The 23,345-nt window shown below is 43.0% G+C and overlaps 1 protein-coding gene across 2 annotated transcripts in view; it reads left to right on the forward strand.

The window, feature by feature from the left end:
* Positions 1–23,345, forward strand: part of agbl4 (AGBL carboxypeptidase 4) — a gene marked incomplete at its 5' end in the record, with an annotated part of 246,047 nt that overhangs the window by 98,333 nt on the left and 124,369 nt on the right. The gene's annotated exons all lie outside the window — the stretch shown is intronic.

The raw sequence follows: 23,345 nt of genomic DNA on the forward strand, positions 1-23,345 counted from the left end.
GAGAGTTTGTGTGTGTGTGTGTGTGTGTGTGTGTGTGTGTGTGTGTGAGAGTGAATGGATAGGTGTGGCAGGAGGGAGCGGCGCTGGTGCAGTGGGGTTGGACTGCCAAGCAGGCTGGTGGATCCAGCGGGGCGAGGAGGGGGAACAGGGTAGCGTGATGAAGTGTTCCCGTCCAAGAGGAGCCCTGACATCTGTCATCAGCTGATGGAGGGCATCCGCGGAAAAGCCAGGCATCTGCCACCCCGAGCCGTCTACGTCTGCAAGCCTAGCACCCGCGCCGACCATACCGTAGCACGGCGGTCATAGGCTAATGGGAATAGACAATGGGTACGACACCGTAGACAGGAAAGATGAACTGCTGTCGACGATACAGCACAGTGCAACATGATGCGGCTCAGCTCGGCTGGCTGGCTCGCTCTATTTTGACTCCATGCGGTGTAGTTGCAACTTTGCACTTAGAGTTTTTGCCCGTCTTTTTCTCTTTTAAAGTGCCAGCCATGACTATTGTTTCATCCTGCGGACTGTATCTTTATTACAGTGAAGCTGGCAAGTGCTCGCTTTAAAATTGGTGTTATTTCTCTTGTGAGGGGATTCACTCTGTCAGTTACTGTGTAGCTTCGCTTTAAAGCAAAGTTCTATTCCTGTTTCTAGTGATAACACTTTCATACACTGGTATTGTGACTGGCATTTTGTGCCATGTAATTATTGTCCCACTTTCTCACTGGTCGTGACTCCTCATTTGACAAAACCTCTGAGGTGTTAATCTGAGCGGCAGCCTTGCCGGGTCATTCAGGTCTCAGAGCTTTTTGTAATACACTAATCATGCCACCCTGGTCATGTTTATGTTGCAATAAGCTCTCATAAATAGGTATTTAAGTGACAGACACAGCAGGAGGTACCGTAGCAGAGGCTCGACTCCAATTACCTCCCCGGGCTAATACTGCTTTAACCGCTCCTCTCAGCCCTGTGCCATCCAAAAGGCCTCGTGTGTCATGCACTTATAGAGCCATTTTCAACTGTCTGGGGCTTCCAAGACCGCAGCTGACATTGTTTGTGTCCCCACAAAGTGGTCAAGATGCTTTTAACACAACCTCCTCTATTTGACTTTTCACGAGCACAACAAAGCACAGACAGCTCCTAAAGTAGCAATCTTCTTTTTGACAGTTACAGATATGGAATAAATAAAAAGGCAGAGCGTGGAGAGCTTCGCCTGTCTGATCCAAACTCACACAGGACAGGATAAAGAAGGTACAGAGAGAGGGAGATATAGAAAAGGAGAGAGGAAGAGAGAGAGGGAGAGTTGCGGAGAAACAGACAGAGAGAGTGTGGAGGAAGAAAAAAAACAAATACACGAAAAAGAGATTACTGAGACAGGTAGACAGGGAGGAGAGAACGAGATAGAGAGAGGTAGCGGGAAAATATTTCTCCCCCACCACCCACCACCCCACGTCTGTATTTATCAAAAGAATCGTCAGTATTAGCCCAGGAGTTGAAGCCTTTATCTCCCCGTGCAGGTGCCTCATGTCCCGGGGCCCCAGCATCGTTTGGTGCTGGAGGCTGCAGGGCTCGGCTGGCCTCGGCTAAGAGTGAGAGACAACTGGCAGATTACAGTCCTGCAGGACGTTCACTGCTACAGGTGAATGGATCTTTCCTCTATCCCTTCCTCCATCCCTTTTTCCTTCCTTCCATCCTTCACTCCTCAGCCTGGAGACACCAGAGCAAACAGAGGCCCAGAGTTACTGTATCATGTGGCATTTAAGCAGAGCTACAGGTAACCTGTGGATCCGCTTGGTTAAACAACGAATGATGGACAAACTCATTAAAAAGGACTACATTGCTCTTGTGTTCATCAAACACCAGCGATATGAATATTATCTTTCGTCATTATATAAAGAGCAAATTTACACTATATCATTTTCTGGACTTAAATATCAGCCTCACAGAGCCTAATCTGTGTAGTTGAGAAGCTGCTGAATAAAAGCAAAGCTTCCTCATCTTGCTAACAGTAGTTGCCGGATTCATTGCTCACCCTGAACACCAAAATATATTATAGCTTTGAAATTAAATTGGCTCTTGTGATTTGTAATTGTCTTAAAATTTCAAAGTGAAAAAAAAGAAATCCAAGAAATTGAGAAAAGGAGAGTGAGTGTTTACGAGGAAACCATATTTTCTTGTACCAGTCAGTCGAAGACAACAGCCCCCTCGGAGACACTAGGTGCCAAGCACGCTCCCTGCGGCCTGCTAGTTGTTAAACTGCTAGAGAAAAGGATTGCCCGGTATCCTTATTTTCCCGAGATAAGCTAATTAGAAAGTCAGGGAGCGTGGTGTAATGCAGCTGTTGGAGGCCGGAATGCCGGCGGTGGAAATGGCCGGGACGGCTGCACGAGACAGACTAACAGCTAACAGATGCCGCGTCGAGAGTCCCGCGTGGAGCGGAGTAGAAGGAGAGGCAACAGAGAACGGCAGAAGACAATTTAAAATGAGATCCATCACAAGTTCACAGAGTCCAAAGTGGCCTCTTCTTCAAATATCTTGCTTGGTCCAAGCAACACCCAAAACTCATTATTCAGTTTGCAATTGTATTAAATAAAGAAAAGCTGCATGTCTTCAACATGTGAAAATGTTCTCTATGTGAACTTAGAGCCCGCTAGTGTTTTGGATGATTAATTAATTATTGAATTATCATTTGCTATTTTATTATCATTAAGTGTCTCTTGATCAGCTAATGGCTTCGTTAACATTTCATCTCTTCTACACGTCTGATTTCAAATCTGACAACAAACCTTCTCATCTGTGCAACAAAACAGCCGTAATTCAATTGTCTTTACAGCAATATTTTTGCTTCATGTGAACTATTATGTATACATAATTCAAACAAACACAATGTACATTTAAACCTGACATTATTGTCACTTTAATCTGACGAGCTAAAACACACGTCTTTACATCATTTCTCGCTCATTGGATCCGTGATGTTTAATATACTGGAACTGTTCGGATGAGTCGTGTCTCTTTTAATTAACTTTCCACTTCTTCGTCAGTCAGTAGGTGCGTGGATAAAAATAGCTCCACCTCTAACTGAGCAAACAGATGAACAGTCAGAGTTGAAGGAAATGGGTTTGCCAAACATTGCTTCTAAAGTTAGAACCAGCCAACCTTGATCAAGGGTAAATGCTTTTTCCTCTTTTTTTTTACGGAAGGTAACAACAAACAGGGGAGTGCTTTTCAAGCAGTCGTGCTCAGCTCCACATCAGTCAGTCAGGGCAATTTTGCTTTTCGACCAAAATCCTTCCTGTAAGCATGTGATGCAACACCATAGTGAAATTCTATTTGGAGATGTCTGCCTCTCAGTCGTGGTGCGTGTTAGCAGTAATTGTTCTGTCAATCAGCACAGCTTTGGCCTGCCTGCATCCCCCTGCCACTGGTTAAGCCCTGGCAGAGGGCGTGAGGTGAGGCAGGGTGAGTTAAAGAGAGAGGATACCTCCACTGCCCTGCATGTCTCTCGTTGCACACCTTTGTCTGTCTTTACGGTGGCTTTTTTCTCCTTAAAACTCACTTCTTCTCCAATTCGTCCTCTTATTTTTTTTTAACTTATTTTCCCAGTTTTAATATGTTGCTTTGTTTTGGTTCTGGTGGTACTATATCATGCCTTGTTATCCTGGAATTGTTTTCCCATAATCCTATAATGTTATCAGATCTTCAGCTCCACTTAAATGTGTTGCTGAACTTAAAGCACAAACAAAAAGAAAAGTGTCAGGCTCCCATTTCTCATGTTTTGTATTCATATAATAAAGGAATTCTGACTCTGAATCTTAATCATTAAACACAAAGACAACAGAAATGATAAGGGGAATCAAACCGATGCTGCGGCACAGGGGATGCCCGACACCCACTGATCTTCTCCACATACAGCACTGCAGGTCCTGCAGTGTGAATGAAAGTGCGCATGCTGCCTCAAAATAAAAAACCTCTTATCCAGCACTACGCTCACACCTCCCAGCCTCTAGCGTCCGTACTGCTGAGCCGTGGCGCCGGAGTCCGAATGCAGCCAGTGTGTGACAGTAGTGAGGGAGACGGTCCCTCTCTTGAGGGCAAAGTGTCAGGCAGCAAATTGAAGACGGACAGACTGTAAAGGTTGTGCGAGAGCGCCAGCGGACCTCTCTGACTCCTCCTTGTTCAGAGTGTCTGCATCGTCCTCTTGCCTCCCCTCTCCTGCTGCCGAGCCACTTGCCCAATTAACCATGTGGTGTGCCTTTTTTTAATAATAGACCTTTTTAATTGTCGACAAATGAAGAGTGATGTAAAATAGCTAATAGCTTGTGCTAATTAATAGGGGAATTGAACGCTTGTTAATTAAGGGCAAACAGGACAAGGACCGGCTCGGGTAATTTGAGCAATAAAACCGAGACTAACGATTCATTTCCAAACAGACTCGCTTCATAAAAACATCAAGCGACCCCCAGTTTGCGGTTTGAGAACACTTGAGGCGCCCATCCTGACTTTCACTCCGACCACCATCTCCCCTGAACCGAATAACACCAAAGCAGACACACTTAGTCGGAATATCCTGGATCCGAACACAAGATCATATGCAACAAAACAAATCACAACTTTATAGTGTCTTAAGAATGTACAACAATAAGGATTTGCTAGAACAAGAGTCTCTGTGGTATGATACGACATCTGAGTGGCGTGTTGAGTATAAACACCATGTATTGAAATGAATAAATTCCCTATGTTGTTGTTGACTTATATTGCGACCAATTCCCGATGATATTTAGTACTCCAGTGTCTCACCTATTCCCCTCTTTGCTCATCTCCCTAGTGGTCATACTTGTTAGACTCGAGGCTAAAGGGGAAAGAAATGGATCGTCAGCCGTGGCTTCACACATTTACTGTCTTCCTCAAGAGACCAGAGAAGCTTTACTGTCTTCTCACGCCCATGTTTCTCAATCTCACAGCTTTACTGCAATGTTTTACTGTAACGTAATTTTCTTTACACCTTTTACTGTGCCTGCGGCCTGTATCTCTGCGTGGTGTTTTAATTTAAAACAGAGACTGTGTTTTTGTGCTCAACCCCGTTTTGAAGCGGGAACCGTAGCAATCATTCGACAGACAGGAAGGCTATGGGTTTCATATAAGATTCTTAGATTAAAAAAAAAATGTTATATATGATGTTCCCTCTCTGTCAACATTGTCTGCGCGATAACGGAGACGGACAAAATCTTTTAATAAAAAACCAAGCGCAGGAGAAAGGAAGAGACACAAACGCGCACACACCTAATTATCTGTCACCAGTTCGACCGCCGAGAGGAAATGGAGTGATGTATGAATCTGAGTGAATATTTGCAGGAGGAAAAAGAGAATACCTGATGCAAGTCACTTGGCAACTCTGTAGGAAAAATGTGGAGTGGTGTTCATGTTCCGGGGGAAATTACTTCCCTTTCCGCCTCACTCCAGTTGTCTTTAAAGACTTGAGAGAGGAAAGTGATCACAAAGCTCTATTTTATTAGATGAAATGGCACCTCCCTCCGTTTCCACTTTTCTATTCCATCTGGGAGGCTTCTGGGTAGGACAAACTGGCGAGGGAGACAGAGGGGAAGAGAGAATGAGAAGCGCCAATCAGAACAATCAACAGCACATGCAGCTTCCTTGTTCACAGAAACTCATTTGCATGCTGCCAAAGAAAGTGAAAGAGGATTATGTGGGGGGGGAAATAATGATACAAAATGTAACAAATAGATTAATAATCTTCCAGATGAGGATAAGGACTGTGTGTGAGTTTGTGGGCTGCAAATGTGCACAATAGCAAGTGTTCCAGCAGAGTTCCCTGCAGAGAAAGGCGTAGGAATAAAAAAGGAGTGAGAGCGAGCGGTATTGCGACAGATAGGGCAACTTGCTCCTGGCTCTCTATTCAACCCACAAATGACTTACCTGGACAGTTTTATGTTTGCCTGGAGGAGAATTAAAAAGGCACTTCATTTCTCCTTTTACAGGCTGGGTACGCATGTCAGTGCAGCCCCCCCTGAAAGCGCTCTAATCTAAATGCTTTTGTCAGGGGAGATTTGGTAGATTGCAGCAGGCAGAGGTACAAATTGGTTGTGTCATCTTATAATGAACTAGGTGAGGCGTTGCAGTTTTTCTGCAGCCAGCAGTCCCCTGATTACTGTACTGTAAGTCAGCGCCTGCCTTTTACTATTGTAGGCGGAAGACCTCACCTTCACCCCTCTTTGTTCAGGCAGCCTGCCCTCGTCAACATAGCAAAATGTTTTGTCGTTGCAGGCCCGGTGTGACACGGGACCAATTCTTCAACGGCTCCTCCTGAAGTATTTCTACACACACGCTGGATTTACATTTACATTGCATATATAGCAGCCGGGCCTGCAGGCTGTGCATACTACTGTGAGGGTTTTTGTGTGTGTTGATGCTTGGCTATAGCCTGTTTGAAAGCTCATTGGTCGTGCTAAGCACGATGATGAGTTGACCCCCTGACTCCAACTAAAGGATTATGGGTATCTCAGCGATTCCACAAAGCCTTTCTATCAGGTGTTTACGGGTCACATTAGGACAATTTGTAGGACTGCTTGATATCTGCATTCTGCCCAACACATGAGTGTGTGTGTGTGCGTGTGTGTGCGTGCGTGTGTGTGTGTGTGTGTGTGTGTGTGTGTGTGTGTGTGGGCGTGCGTGTCAGACACTGTAATGAATTCAGATGGTCAGCTGAAGCAGCTGAAGTCAACAGTGGCGTGGTGCTTGTCCAGTGTCTGCAGCTGTCGGGCCCAGTTACTGTTCTCCAAAATCCTTTTTGTCCCCTAATTGGGTTCGCCTCTCATCTCATTCTGCACTCATTGATGCAAAAACTCTCTCTGTGTAGATACATGTCAGTATGAGTGTGCAACCACATGGTTGGAGTCCCGCACACACAAACACACCCTCCATCAGCTCTCAACACTTCCAACATTATTTTTCTTCGCTAGCGGATATTTTAACATATCCCTCAGTTACTTTGTCCAAACACATTCAAATCTTTGCTTTCACCTTTTTTTTTTATCAGCACACTTCCGTGGATGTGTTGCTTGAATGATTGTATTGAAATGGGTCTCCTCTTCTTTGTGCTGCTTGAATGCATCCGGGTGTCATCTGGGTGAAATGGAGTGTGAGGTTCAGGGGATTGGACTGTCTCAAAACTTGTGCCTGTGATTTAATTACTGCAGCAGAGTTAAGGTGACAAAAGGAAACGATACAGAGGAAAGAAAAAAAGAAAGAAAGAAAAAGGTTGAAATATGAGTTTGATAGAATAATTATGTGTTTCCTCTCGTTGATTGTCCACATAATATAAATTCTACCGTTACATCAGGGCCACACGGTTATGCTTTGGCACTTGTTGCATTATGCTTGCACAATGTAATTATTCTTTTGTCGATATTTGTTGACTATCGTTGTGTATAATTTAATGTGTATAAGTTTTGCCATGTGAGGTTTTTTCCTTCAACGGTTGAGAACCCCTAATATAACTCACATGTCTCATAACTATTTGTACAATGGCTATTAAAAAAACAACCTGCATCTCTGTCCACCAAACAATACAGGATAAAAGCTCAAGCTGACAGCAAAAATAGCAGTGCAACAGCGATTAAGCCATTTTTTTTTCCTATATAGAAAGAGCCGTGTGTGTGTGTGTGTGTGTGTGTGTGTGTGTGTGTGTGTGTGTGTGTGTGTGTGTGTGTGTGTGTGTGTGTGTGTGTGTGTGTGTGTGTGTGCTTTTGCCTGGGTGGCCCCGGGTGTGTGCATGACATGTGCACATGGCTTCCACTGTGAATCTGTTTGTACTCGCTTGTGTTTGTGTTTGTCAGCATGTTTGTTGACGACACTGTAGGACATCAGGGTGGGATTGCTCTGAATGTGAGGAAACAGCTCATCTGAATATAGATAACTCCCATCTGGAGGCGGTTGGCTTTGGCCCTTCATAATTTTGTAAGCAGCTAAGCATCTGGGGCCCGCTAATGAAACTAAAGGCATGGGGAAAAGGCCCTGGGCTACCGCAGGCTGCCTGTAGCTGTCGGGAATGTGGGGAGGAGGGAGGGAGTGAAAGGAATGAGGAAGAGCGATAGAATGGATGGAGGGAGACATCGGCCAGGAAGAAAGAGTGTGCTGAGAATATCAGAGGCCTTAAAGAGACCTAGATGGCTCCTTTGAGGGAACAGGAAAGAAAGCCAAGTAGGCCATTAGAAGACTGAGCCATAAAATGAAGACAGTGGTGTCTTTATTGTGGCCCATTAACTTGGATGGTCATGCGGAGATATAGCTGCACTATGTGCCACTGTAATATAACCATGCCATAGCATAGAATGATGCACTGTTGAAAAAACACTGGTTAAGTAGAATCATGTTAACAACTAGCTTTAGATTTAATACTAATACTGCAGTTTACCTCCACGTTCACATTTCATCTTCTTGAAAAAAAGGAGAATTAGGAAAAGGTTTCGTGTGCACACTGTGTTTCTTGGCACTCAGTATTCCTGAATACCCTGAACTGTACTTCTTCACCACTGCTCCCACCGTTTGCTTCACATCCTCCAGCGTTCCCTCCAATAATGTCTCTGACCCTGAGCAACCGTACTGTCCACAGTGGCTACTGCTTGTGGTTTGCTTAGGGAATGGAAAGCCATAGGCCCTTTTTTCTTAAACTTTATTATTATAGCCCCGTTATTCCTCCCTCAGCCTGATTTCCCAGAGGAAATGAAATGAAAAAGCAATTGGTTCTCCTTTTTATTACTGTCATCTTTGTTTTCTGTCCCAGAGAGTAAGATTGCCTGATCTCAGAGAGTTGCACTTCCCTCCCCCCCCTCGCCCTCGCCCTCCCTCATCTGAAGTCACAGGGAAGAAAAACAATAACAGGGAAAATAACAATCAGCATCATAAAAAAGTGACCTGTCAAAAGGAGCGTGTCTAAAACTGGAGGGCCGCCAGCACGCCGACACCCACCAGTTGTTTATGACAGTCTGGTGGTGGCCTTCGCTAGCTGCCAACTCCCACAGTCCAGGAAAAGATGTTTTAGAGGAGATTAGGATCACAGACAGTGGGGGTGTGGAGGGATGTGTAGGGAGGAGGCAGAGGTAGAAGGGATGAGGAGATGGGTGGAAGGTGAGAGAGAGGTGAATGGAGGGGAGGAGATGGCTGCCCAAAAAGTGGGGGTTAAAGAATAGAGGAGGAGGTAGAGGGGGGAGCCGGAACGAGGCGGACTCCACTGAGGTTCCTTCTAACCCCGCAGAGACTAGCTGACGGGGGATCAGACTCCTCATGCACAGCGCCTCAAATCATTTATTCATCGGCTTCATTAAGAGAGAATTACAAGGCTGCTTAAGGACCCCCAGGTCACTCACTGTTCTCCGTCATCACTATTCTTAATGAAAGCCTCCGGTGTGTCATAACTGTCAGCTGTTTATGGGTGGTAATATTGTGGATTTTGAGGAACAATTACTCTCATCTAAAGGACAAGTTTGCAACATTTTATTTTAACTCCATCACATTACGCTGTTAAGTTGTTGTGTCACTTTACAGTATGTATCAGTGCAGCAGCAGATGTGTATGGTGCTGCTCATCAAATGTAATGACACAGACTGATTTATGCTAATTTGGCATCATACTCATAATGAATGCCTGTGATTTTCAAACGGCAGATAGTAACCTTCTTTTACAGCCAGTGTCAGTCTCCACCGTTTCTCCTGCCTATCTCATCAAACTTCAGCCAGCAGACAGTAGAACACAACAGTGATTGTCCCCTGGACCTTCACACGTGTAATTATAACCGAGGAAGATAATTAAGGAGGCGGAGAGGAAGACAGATCTTGTCATTTAGCGAACAAAGCCGTCCAATCTACTCATGTGTGTTCTACTTCCTGAATTATCAGCTGACATGTCGGCGCAATCAGCCAGAAAGCTCCTTGCTCGGTTTGAAAGCCATGAATGTCAACACACAAACCCCCTAATCTATTTAGGATCCACGAGTTAATGACGTCTAAATATGCATGGAGCAAAGAGTAGGAGGCATGTTGCTGGTGTGATTTAGAAATCTCTTCTCCTGCTTCTCAATCAGTGAACTATTTCTCATTTATTTTACGGTGATGATAATATGATTTCTTTTCCTGTTACATTTGATTTCTACTTCATTAGGACGTCGATGTGAAGTTTATTATTTGGTTGAAATGTAAAGTATTGATATGTTGTATGCTGGCAAGCGGGGTGTTGCATGGCCAGTGTAGGAAGCTGCAGTGGGGAAGATGAAATGTGCGGTAAAAAGGCGATATAAAATGGGGTCTTCAAAATCCTTTTATAATGTCGATATCACCCAGACAGAAGGGAAAAAAATGCAATTTACCAAAATGTGTCATAGCAGTGCTTTGCGCTAAATGCTAACACTAACATGGCTCACAATGACGATGCTCAGATGCTCTTGTTCAGTTTACCATGTCAGCCATCATAAGTGAGCCTGTTAGCATGCCATCAGTTGCTTTTTTAACAGTTAACACAAAGTGCAGCTGAGGCTGATGGGAATGTTTGCAGTGATTTGGGCCATAAATCAAAGTGATGGACAAATGAAATGACGGTGCTAGATGAAAAGTTAAAGGATCGCCACAGTTATTACGGTTCATCCTGAGCGGAACAGAAGATATTTCACTCAGAACCACAAATGACAACCTCATGGTGACGATAGAGACCAAAGAGAATTTGGTACCATATCGATACAAGAAAGATTTTCTATAATGATTGGCACAATTCAAAAGATGTCAGTGCAACTGTTGAACACTTACTTTTTGTCTTGAGTCTTGAGTGCAAACTACATCTAAGCTAAATATGACTGGAAGGCAGAAGCAGTAATCTGTGGCCGCGTGTGGGCCAGAAGCACAGACTTGTAGGCTCGCAGTGGAGAAAGAGATCCAGAGATTGAGAGTCTATAGAGTCAAGGCATAGGAACCCAGTGATGCATTCTGTTCAGTCGGCTGTAAAAACGAATGAATATATAAATATAAATGTTTTTTTGATGCATTCAATGGGCAGGTCAGGGTTTGAATTTGTTATGATTTTTTCATGTGGGTCTGGGATTTAAATATTGAACACATACACATGATCCTACACACAACCCTGTCTCCCCCTCCGTCTCTCCTTAAGGACATGTGATGTCACTTCCTCAGCTCTCCCTGCGCTCTGATCACAGATTTGAGGCAGGTGTTCAATCTTATTCACAGTAAATCAGCACTTGGATATCTTTAACTTGTGTGTTTGTCACAGCAGAGTATTTATATAAGGACTTGTTTGTTTGGCATTTGTTTGTGTGTGAACCTGTTGTGTGAGTATAGGTGTGAATCTTCACCGGCCTCACGATTCAATTACAATTCACCGGATTTGTGATTGCTCAAGCATCTCAATGTATCAGATTCTCAATGTTCTATATTACTACACAAGGCTCTATATATTTGTATTAATATAATACAAGCAGTCAGAAAAATCCAAACACTTTTATTTTAGAAAAGTCTCATTTAAAAAGCTGCATCTTTTCAATACTGTTATCTTTTGTGGGCCTGCTCAGAAAATAAATATTACAAAAACAAAACATGAATCCTTCTGCATTACAAGTGTGCCGCAATCTACAAAAATGAGGGTTTCACATAGCAGCTCTGATAGAGGGCACTGAATGCCTCCAGCATTTTACACTGCATTGAGTCACCTCGCGGCTGGCAGACTCGTCCCCACTCGTATCTCTTCTACTCTTACGTGGTGCGCGTCCCGACTGAACAACACCGCGGTTGAAACCGCCTGCTGCGCGTTTCTTTCAGACCCAACATTGATGAAACAGAGCAGCTGATATTGGTAGTGAGAGCAACAAGTTAGACTGCCATGTGCCGTCTCTCTGCTCCGTGTACAAGGAGTGTGTGTGTGTGTGTGTGTGTGTGTGTGTGTGTGTGTGTGTGTGTGTGTGTGTGTGTGTGTGTGTGTGTGTGTGTGTGTGTGTGTGTGTGTAACCATGAACTTCCCCCACCTCCAGTGAGCATGTGAATAAGTGCAGGTGTGGGCCAAACATATGGTTCTACATGACGACATACCTGTATGTTTGCATACCAGCATTCACATCTCCCTGTGCATGTACGTGTGTTTTTCTTTCACATGGTTTGGCACCTTCCTGGCTCCTCTGGCCAGGCCAGCAGCTGGCAGACAGAGATTGCCCACTCATCAAGCCACTTTATCACGGGGCCCACAGAGTTCAAGGGGGCTGTCAAAGACCAAGCCGAGGAGCCTCCTCACTCCTTCAATACCAGCACACCCGTCCACGACTTGCGTCGAGTGGCAAAACTCGGCCATTGAGCACTTGAAAAGAGTTGCTGTGTGAGTGAAGTACCACAGATAGTTTGACAAAGGCTTAAATAAAGAACAAGAGCTAATGTGTTTGGCAGTGAGGCATGCTCTATATTTTCAGTGCATTTGGGATTCCTCGGCTGGGCAAGGTGCCCCCTTCTAGTCGAAAAATACGGTGTTTGGAATTTTGCTGCTGACAGACACAAACACGGCAAATTCACTATTTCTTGCCAAGAGCAGCCTTCAATCCTCACTAAATTATTAACCAACGGAAAATACTGGCTGTCACCTTGTTTTAGTGGTGGGTGTTTTGAGATGCTCCGGCAGTCTGGTTTTGATTTATAAGATTTGGATTGCTTTTCTTAAACTTCGACATTGAACAAGCAGTCACAGTGTGAGTTAATGTCCTGCTCAAGAACACGGTGACATTACAGAGAGCTGTCGATGGGCAGAGGAGAGCACAGGGACTCTACTTGTGACCTTCAGGTTTCACGGTCGGGTCTCGGCAAAACAGTTTTCACTCTGGTCCTAGTCGTGTCCATCCCTGGTCTCATTTCTCTGTCTCACCCTCCCTAACACACTCCCTCCCTCCTTTGTCCTACTTAGCCAGTTACTGCAAAATCACTTATCTTCACCTTGCTTCCTCTGTCTCCTGCTAATACACATTAGCAGCCAGCAGCCATATGTAATAGGGCTGTGCCTGCCCCTGCTGGTGTAATGGCTTCTTTGACACTTCTCCCATTAAATTTGGTCAGGCAGCGCTGCACAGGAACCCTCTGCACACTCTAAAATATTGTTATATAACTACCATAAACAAGCCGGCCAGTGTCAGCGACTTTGGGAATAGCGGCTAGACTATTTTTGGTTTCCTTTTGGTTTGTTATACGTTTCCTTTTTCTTCGTTTTCTCCCCTCCTCCTTGAAACTTTCCTGCCTTGGGCTATAAACCCTTTTTACCAACAAAATACGGCACGTATAGCTACATTATGAAGCTCATCAGATTAGGATGTGACTAAGTGGACATGTCTGCTATATCTAATGGGCCTGTTTGCAATCTCTCATATCTCTACAGTGCCACATACAGTAGCCAGATAGCATCGGCTGCTCCTTCCTCTGTGTGTGGTGAAACCCAGGCCAAGTCCCAGATAACGCGATCATCGGCGGCATCCTTAACTGTTACTGTGACAAACGAGAGCTCTGATCCCGCCCGATAAGCGACGTATTCATTTGTTTAATTAAAACAGCTTGCCTCATCGTGGCGAGGGGTCATTTTAGAGAATGTTAGAATTAAAGCAGGTAATTAAGTAAAGCTCCAGATAAGAAACCCCACAGAGGTTGCTGCTTCAGCCAGTAGGGAAGGCAAACTTAATCTATCCCCTTGCAATCCCACAAGGTCGTTCACTTTATTAAAGTGTGATGCCGCTACCACTGCCCACCAGCCAAACATGATGAAATATTTTATATACTGGTTGGGAAGGAGGGAAGGAGGGGGAAAGAAGCGAGGGAAACAGAGGCGTGACTACAGCGGCTAACAGCACAAGGTAAAAGTCTATAATACGACTACTACACAAAATAAGGCAATTAAAGACTGCTTGTTATCTTGTCTAGAGAACAGGAGAAGAACGTGTACAGCAACGAGCACCTTGACAAAGATATTTGTTTGGCCAATGGAGTGTGGCATTAATTATCACAAGCTGATTAAAGGCACCGAGCGGGAATGAATGTCGTTTGTCTTGCCAGCCTTAAACTACAGCAGGCAGCCAGCGTCATTATTTTAAGGGCCCTTCTTGGCTATTTTTAGAACAAGGGCTGGTTTCCCAAATGTTCCTCAGCACGCAGGTTTGCTCTTCCTTACAGTACAGTGTAACATCATAAGATAAGCAGTCAGATGAGACTGAATGGTTGTGATTTCGTCACCAGTTGAGTGAGGATAGACACTAGAGCTTTTTTATTTAATTACGACGATTTTATCTGATTCATGTTGAGTCAAAGCACCCCCACTCAGCCATATACACACATGCATACATGTGGATAGTTACAAGTTACAAAAGACTAGATCTAAAATACTCTATGATGAATGTGTTTTTGAGAGTAATCCGGAAAGTACATGGAGGAGCATCATTAGCATGAAATAAAGATACTCAAGTAAAGCACAAAGTACCTCAACATTGTAATGCCATACTTGTGTTAATGCACTTTTCACCTCTGTGTGTGTGTTTGTATTCTTTCGGTGGGTTGTGTGATCTATTAGTAAAGGTACACAGACATGAAAAGGACTCAAGGAAACAAAAAGAGGAACTCACACACATCATAACACATATTCAGTTTTCCGTAGATAAAAACTGAATATTTAAGTAATAGATAGTCCAACATCTCTGCTCTGTATTTGTCAGATCTACTAGTCTGAAATCAATCCCTCTCCTAATCTCTTTTTCTTTGTCTTACTCACACACACACACACACACACACACACACACACACACACACACACACACACACACACACACACACACACACGCACACACACACGCACACAAATCCAACCCTCCACAAGCCCTCTCAAGGCCAGGAAAACATATATGCCCATTTTCCTATTTGATTGGGTGTCAGCGTGGGGAGGAAGGGGGACAGGTGTGATGCATAAAATGACCCTGCAACTCCATCACACGCACGACAGCTTTATGGTGAGGAGGTGTTTCAATCACGCAACTGCCCTGGAAGGCATCAATCAGTACACACACACACACACACACACACACACACACACACACACACACACACACACACACACACACACACACACACACTACGAACACACCAGCGCATGTTAACGTATTCACATCATGATGGCAGGAAAAGGGCAGCAGAGCAGGTGTAGTATAAGTTCAAACTTTGCCGCAGGCACAAAATACTAAACTTAAACTCAGATATGGGATTTTATTTCTACTTGATTAATTATTGTAGGGGTTCCTGGGGCTTAACATATTCATGAAACATGGAAATTGTAATGTACACCAATAAACACCAATAAAAAAATAAAGATTTAAATATATATATTTGAATGAAATAGACTCTTTGCAGATTCTATCCTCCCATACTATACTCATGATCATCTTAATCCAAAATGGAGACGCTTTCTGTCGATGCCCCTGTGTCACGTTGTAACACTTTGCACTTTCTGTTCGACATTATGTGGAACTCTCGTTCACATTTCTCTCGTCCCATCCGTTTCCTCAGCTTCCCTGTGTCCTCCCATCCTCTGCTTCCCCTGTGCACCTCCACTAGACCTGTACAAATCCTCTCTTGCAGCGACACCATTGGGCACCATTGCCACCCTGCTCACCAGGGATTGGCTCTGTCAGCTCCAAGAAAGTCTTGATTTCATTAATATACAACTGGCTTGGCTCTGGTTCTAATGAGACCTCAGTACCCAAACTTGATGGATGGCATAGAGGGCAGATTTAAAGGACATTTCAAATAATAATTTAGAACAAAGCCTGTGAGTAGGCATAGACATAGACATGTAGCCCCTGTCAAATGTAATGAATATAACAGCTATATTCCTGACACTTTAAATATAACAATGCTCAAGCAACGCTGTGCACTGTACTTGATACTGTGATAAAATAAAGAAATTCTGGAGGGAGGCGATCAATAGAATCATGATAATTTTGTCCGTGAATGTTCCATTAGACTCGCAGATGATATTGCTACACTTGTATCCAACTGATCTCAAGTTGAAAACCAAAGAATATGAATATATTGATTTTGCTCTGTTGCAGTCAGAACGAATGATAGCTTTTAACTGGAAGAAAACTGTCACTGCTACAATTGGTGCTTGGATCAAGGATACGGTGCAGTGATGTAGAGAGCAATGTATACCGTGAAAAACAAATCAGGTTTTTGTGAGGGAATTCAAAAAGTGTTTAATGATTTTAGAAAACGTGGCGATATGAGAGCTTCTACAGAAGGAAAAGTCCAGACAGGATACTTAAAGATTTAAAGTTGTGGTAGAGCCCAAAAGAGGATCGGGGCATGTGTTGAAAATGTGATGCAACGCTGTAACTTTTGTTCTTTACTTTGTTAGCAGTACCATTGAATTGTATGATTTATATTGCCGTATGTTTTACATAGATGTTGGCTCTAAACATAAGGGAGAAGCGAAGACAAAGTGTGTGTGTGTGTGTGTGTGTGTGTGTGTGTGTGTGTGTGTGTGTGTGTGTGTGTGTGTGTGTGTGTGTTTTTTCACAATAATACTGATCTTGGTAAAGACAATACTAGTATATCATTCATCTGACTTTAACCGTTGTACTGTATGTAGAAGCCTAATGCATTCCTTTATCCCTGGAAAGCTTTTGAGTGAACATGTTTCAGTAAAACATGTTTTTAAGTTATCCGCATATTATTCGCAGAGGACTGTCGAAGAGATTTTTCTCCACAGCTCTTCGGCAGGAGAACGGCTGCTTATTTTGACCGTTCTAATCCGCGCTCTTCGAAACAGTTTATTCTTTGGGCATCTTTTTTTTTTGCTGTGTAGACCTTTTAATGTCACATCCAGCTGCTCAAGATTTCATGTTATTCACATTTGCATTCATTGTAACTGTATGTCTTTGTATTTGCCAACTTTAAAGCATTTCACTAGTTTAAAATGACTAAAGAAATTACATTTAAAATTAGTTCAATTAATGTAGTGTTAAATTAGACCAGGAACGTCCAAAAACAACAGTGAACAACTTTACTGAGATAGACGTGTTAGGACCCGCTGTCAGGGGTCAGACCATTAATAGCACACATGTACCAAAGCATCTCAGTTGGATGTATGTGCAGCATAATGTGGAACAGCCGTGTGGTCCAGTGAGTATAAGAGACCTTCAGCTGGAAAGCGTAGCTTGTTGTCAGGTGTTCACTTTGCTGTATTGTCCTTGAGCAGGAGACATGAATCCCCAGCAGCCTCACTGGTATTCTTCTGCAGGTGATTTCTCTAGGCAAGTGAAAACAGTTATTTCACCTTGGGGCAGTTATGCAAAAATGAATACATATTTGAATACACCGACTCTGCTAAATTGACTCCAACCCTGGGTGTTATAATACGTTTCCTGGAGCCATGCATGTCTGACCGGGCAAAGAGCACAAAGATCCCCTCACCGCGTGGCTGCAGCATGTGAGGGACACGCCTATACAGCTTCCTGTTAGCCACTGCAATGAAAACAGAAGTGCAGAGAGAAGCTGTTCGTGGGCAAGTGTGAGAGGGAAAGAGATGGAGACAGAAATGAAGGAGGGGGGGATTTGGCATCCTACATGCATGTGAGAGTGTGTTTGTGTTTGTGTTGTGAGGGGTTAAATGAAAGTCAGTGTGCACACATGGGGCATCATAAGCAGACAATGAAAAATGAGAGTGGAGAGGCTGTACAGCCATTTTCCCTGTGGGAACAGCTACAAGCAGGCACGCACCTTTGGTGATAATCGCTTTGTGTGTGTGTGTGTGTGTGTGTGTGTGTGTGTGTGTGTGTCTCAGTGAGAGCAAAACGAAAACTGGGGAAGAAACGTAACAAACGCAGGTTTTAGGCTTGTGGAGGGTTGTGTGTGTGTGTGTGTGTGTGTGTGTGTGTAAGACGGACCATATTCACATTAACCCTTACTATTTCTCAGAAGCATCCATTTGATTAAAGCAAGAACCAATTCCTGAGGAATCTCATCTTCAGAGTATCAACTTAATAAGCTGCCACCTTCAATAAGTTCGATACTGAAATGAGCCTTGAATGAATGTTGTGGTTAAACACGAGTTGGTTTATTTATTTATGGTTCAGATACACCTCCGTGTAGGAGATGTATATGTATGTTGGGGAAAAAGTCTACTAAAGTACAGCCACTGAGGTCAGTAACTGCTTACAATATTTCTTTTCACTTATATTGTATAGTTGGAGTCTTCTAGCTTTGCACAGAATATGATATTCAGAGTGACACTTCAATATAAAGTAGCAAAAGTCAGAATGATCACATAACTTTATTATTTGTTTTTACTTCAAACCTGTCGAGACAAACATAACTCTTTATTTGTACAACCATCTATTCTTCAGCTTGGCCATACCATAATATGTCATGGTCTTATAACTCTTTTAAAAAGAAGACAGAAAACTAGTTGTTGTTTTGAAGGAGGTTTGCTCTTTCGCCCTTGAAAGGAAATAAAAGGTAGGCGGCCAACAGCTACTTTCCCCCTGTCTTCTCTTTTCCCCTCCTGTTACTTTACACACACACATATAAGTGCAGAGCACCGCACACCTCTTTGTCTCCATCGGCCGTGTACTGAAAGTAGCACGTCAGCAGCACAACCCCACAGCTGTAGTCCTCTGTCAGTGTCTGCGCTGGATCTGTTCTGCCACTGAACTGCTGCGTGCTCAGACACATCTTGACAGTTCTCGCAGCCCGATATACAACCGTATACATGTGTGCATAAGCTGCAAGACAACAGACCTCACTTAGCACGAGAAGTAGTGAGTGCACATTCACCAAGCAGAAAGGAAGGTCATTAAAAAAAGCCTGTAAAAGGTCATTTAGTGTTTTTGCAGATTGTAGTTGGGTACATTGTCTATTCATGTGTGTATATATATATAACATTTGTTTATGTTTTAATGTCAGTCTGGGCTACATTAACGCATTTATTTTTATAAATATAATGTTTTGTTCAATGATAATCTTGTGAGAAACACTAGAGCATTGCCCTTTTATGTTTTTGACTCGTAAACATAGTTATACCGCCTCAGTGTTTGTTGTAATCATGTTTATTTGTGCTTCTGTTCGGGTGATTTCTTTACAAAATTTAACCAAATTCACATTTCAAGTTTCTCTCAAGGCTCTCAGAGTAACCCAATATTCTCATCACATTTTACTGTTCCAGTATGTACATTGTCAAAGAGCTGCAATTTAGTTTTCATCAATACACTGAAATGTTTTCCCAGAGGAGTTGTGCTCGAGTATCTTTAGTTATCGCGTTATAAGGATGAGAAAACCCATCAACCTTCGGAATTACTACAATCAAGCTTTTAAATGAATCCAAGCTGCCATAAAAGGTGCAGTGTCTTTTGAAGGGAGGCCAGTTCCAGCTGCTCCACCATTATGTAACAGAAACAGAGATCTTCTCAGGACAATGTGCATGTGTGCTTGATTGGCACTTCTCTCTTAGTTTAGTTGAGCCTTTTACAGCGTTGTGGTACTTAAAAGACTTTTAAAAATCTGGATGAAAGAAAAGCATTACTGCACTCGCCTCTATGACATGAGCACGTTTGTTGCACCCAGAGGGATTGTAGCAATGCAGTGGAAGGTGTGGGCAATGCAAGCAGCACAAATAGCGTTATTAGCGGTGTGATTGACAACTGTTTCCCAAATCCCCACAAAGTAAATGTGTTGATGTCATCAGTTATGAAGTGTGGAACTGCTCCATAGACAATTAATAGAGAAAGATGTTTTCGATGACACTGAGGGCACCAAGGGGAATGTTCTTCCTATAATAGAACATCCTTTATGTCAGAATTGAGAACACTGCAATAGAATGAAGCTCATTTAGGTCTAAGACAGAAAACGAACATTCTGAATCCATCAAATTATTGAACCATTCACTGTCTATGGAGCAGCTCCCCACTTTTTGCTTCACGGCATCACAAATTTGGGAGTTGAAATATTCATTGAACTTTCCTATGCCAGGGAAATAACATGTTAAAATTCTTAATTTCGGTGGTTCCCCTTTAAGTGAAAAGAGTTTTTCCACAACAACATATACAGCTCAAAGAGAAAATAGATTCACTTTGTCATGAGCTAAAAAAACAAAACAAGTATTACATGAATGCTGATAACATTAGCCATGACAGTATTTTCAAAGACATATTGTGCTCTCACTATCTATATAGGAATCTCTGAAGCCTGTGTGTCTTTTGTATATCTCGAGAATCGTTCATCCAATCTACTCCAGTCTTGGCGGGTTCATTGTTGGGGACCCAAGGACATCCAGTGCCGTATTTGGTGAACGTGACACGTTTTAATATAGATAAACTTTGAATAAACCAGAGATCGGCGCTCTGTGTAGCAGTGTGGGCGGGGCTTCAGGGCTCTGCGGACCGAGCATCACATCCACAGCGGGCCTGCTGCTGGATGCTGGATATACTAACGTTAGAGTCCAACGCTAAGCACCAATACCAGAAGCTAAACAACCGGCCTGTTCCCAACAGACACACGCTGTAAATGGCCATACCTCGATTGAGCACTGGACTAGTATATATCATGTGTACACCTGAAATATATGTAATTGTCCACTCAGTTGGTGTCTGTGGTAGTTCTGTCACTCAACAATAAAGGCTTCCGTATTATCATGCACTTGGACATCACAGTCGTATTCCCCAGTCCAGGAATAACTTTTATCCGTCTAGTTGGTCTGTTCTTATCTCATATCAGTCCAAACAGCGTCGTCCTGACAAGTGGTATTTGACTCAGTCAGAAACCGACACGTACAAAGAGAGACACGGAGAGAGAGAGGATGTAGGAAGAAAAATAAATAAGAGAGTCTGAGAGACAGAAAGCGAGACAGGCCATTCCACAACGCCAGCAAGGGAAACACTGCCCAATATTTTTGTCTGATAGAATAATCAGCATGCTCTCGACAGGAGAGTGAAAATTGACATTCACGCACAAAAACATGGCAAGCATAGTCAATTATCCGCAGGGTTTGTTTTTCTCTCTGTACCATCCATTTGCATACTGTTCCCATGAGAAGGTGCTTTTGATGTAGTTAGACGATTCTGGTCAGTATGATATTATGTGAATGTGTCTTATTAGTGCGCGGCGTGTGCAGATAGGGAAAAGGTCATAATGTTTCTTTGTTCCCATAGCTCTTTTCCCTCAATTAAGGCTAATCACCAGAGCCCAACATTGATCCAGCCTCACAGCTTTTCTCATGCTTGGATTCTGATGATCTGTATTGTGTGTGTGTGTGTGTGTGTGTGTGTGTGTGTGTGTGTGTGTGTGTGTGTGCGCGCATATGTATGTGAGTACTAGCGTATGTGTGAAACACAGAGAGGGAGCAAGTGCAGCAACACAGACAGAGACAGGCAGAATCTTGTCCATCCATGTGCCAGCGTGAACATGTGTGTAAATGTAAGTGCCATTCTGTGATCTCCAGCACGTCGAATGATTTACCTCTCTGGTGTAATGGAGCAATTTCTCTCTTTTTTTCCTCTCTATTCCCATCTCGCATTTTCCTCCTCTTTCAATCTGCAGTAAAATATTCTCCCGTTTAGCTCTGTGACAAGTCATCTGTCACTCAGTACAGCGAGGGACAGCATCTTCTGATGGACAGGGCCCTGTGTGTGTGTGTGTGTGTGTGTGTGTGTGTGTGTGTGTGTGTGTGTGTGTGTGTGTGTGTGTGTGTGAGACAGAGAGAGAGAGAATATGCTGTGAATGATGAGTCCATCGTTGTTGTTGCTTTTTTAATTTGTGAAGAACACAAAGGTGCAGTTTGCATGATCGACTACTTTTAGAAGTTAGTAGAAATACTTTTATGGACAACATATTTATCTTCTGTCAGATGGTGAACCTCATATTGACAAAATATTGACATATCTTGCGCTGTGCTACACATCCATCGTCCTCCCAAGAGCAGTCCGACGCTTTCTTTCTAACTTTTGTGTCTCAAGAGTTGTTTTTATTTGTGTATCCATGCCAGATATTGAATTTTGTAGAGTTTAGTTTGGGAGAGAAAATGTTTTTTTTTTTGTGTGCAGACACTGGAGACTTGAGTTAGGCGGATATGCTCCCCATTCAATAATCACCATATCCTGTTCTCTTAAGATGAAATGTTATGACAGAACAACGCAGGGCTATCGGTGACACACTCTACTCAGACACGATGGCTCGAAGTTGTCATCGTGTCTTCATTCAAATCAAAGCTGACAAGCAAAAGTTGCCTGTTTTGATATGATCTTTAGAAACGTACTTACATTTTCATCATAGGTTGCAATTTTGTTAAACTTATTCCCTTGATTTTGGTATACTAGGTTAGTTAAAAGCAGTTTCCTTGCCTAGTCAGCCATTTAATTTTTGGCAAACAACACGAGAACCTACTAGGTTGAAATGTACAGCAGTGGTGATAGAATTGAATATACAGCGTATAATAAATACTACAATTGTGTAGCAATTTATATTTTTGTTATTTTCTCAAAAGAAATCATGAAAAGACCAAAAATAGCAATGAACTAGTGTGTCTTAGTAAGTAATACTTTGTGAGTATAAGTAAGCTCATATGTTAATACTTCATTCAACAGGTGGGCACTGTAGTTTCTTTATCACCGCTACTCAAACAGGAGTAAACAGTGAATTTGTTGGGGACTATTTTAGGCTGCAGATTAATACACATTTGGTGAATTAGGGAGAATTTAAGGCAGCAGATGGGTTTGTGTGGTGTATATTGACTTAAAATGAACTACAGTGTGCATGTTCATGGTGAAGGATGTCCCGCCTAGTGGTGTAACAGGTTGAATAGCTGTTGGACAACAATGGAGCTCTTTGGCACAGAGGAATCATGAACAATATATCCGACATCAGCTACACAGGCAATACTGGTTAGTAGGATCTATTCACAGTTGGTTTTGGTCTTTTCACGTGATTTGTGGGCGATAAAGAAAAAACATATATCCTCAGCCTGCAAGGTGTTCCTGTTTTATCCTCTCCATATATGTTTATGGGCTTACAAAATATAAAATAATAATGTGTCAAGTGTGAATGGCAGTCTCCTATCTTGCAGGCAAATGGCACGCCTGGTTTGCTTATTTATTCTTCTCAATGGGTATTACTTTATTTTCAAATGAAACTATAAAATACAAGCACTGTATCAGATTCCAGCTTGTTTTCTATATTTATATCTTTGACGTTCAGCAGGCAGCTGTGTGCTGTGGTGGGAATAATAGGCTGCCTTTCTGAGAGCCATAGGTCTCTAAGGGCAGTGCAGCGCTG

The sequence above is a fragment of the Taurulus bubalis genome (assembly GCF_910589615.1).
Source record: "Taurulus bubalis genome assembly, chromosome: 7".
NCBI classification, from domain to species: domain Eukaryota; kingdom Metazoa; phylum Chordata; class Actinopteri; order Perciformes; family Cottidae; genus Taurulus; species Taurulus bubalis.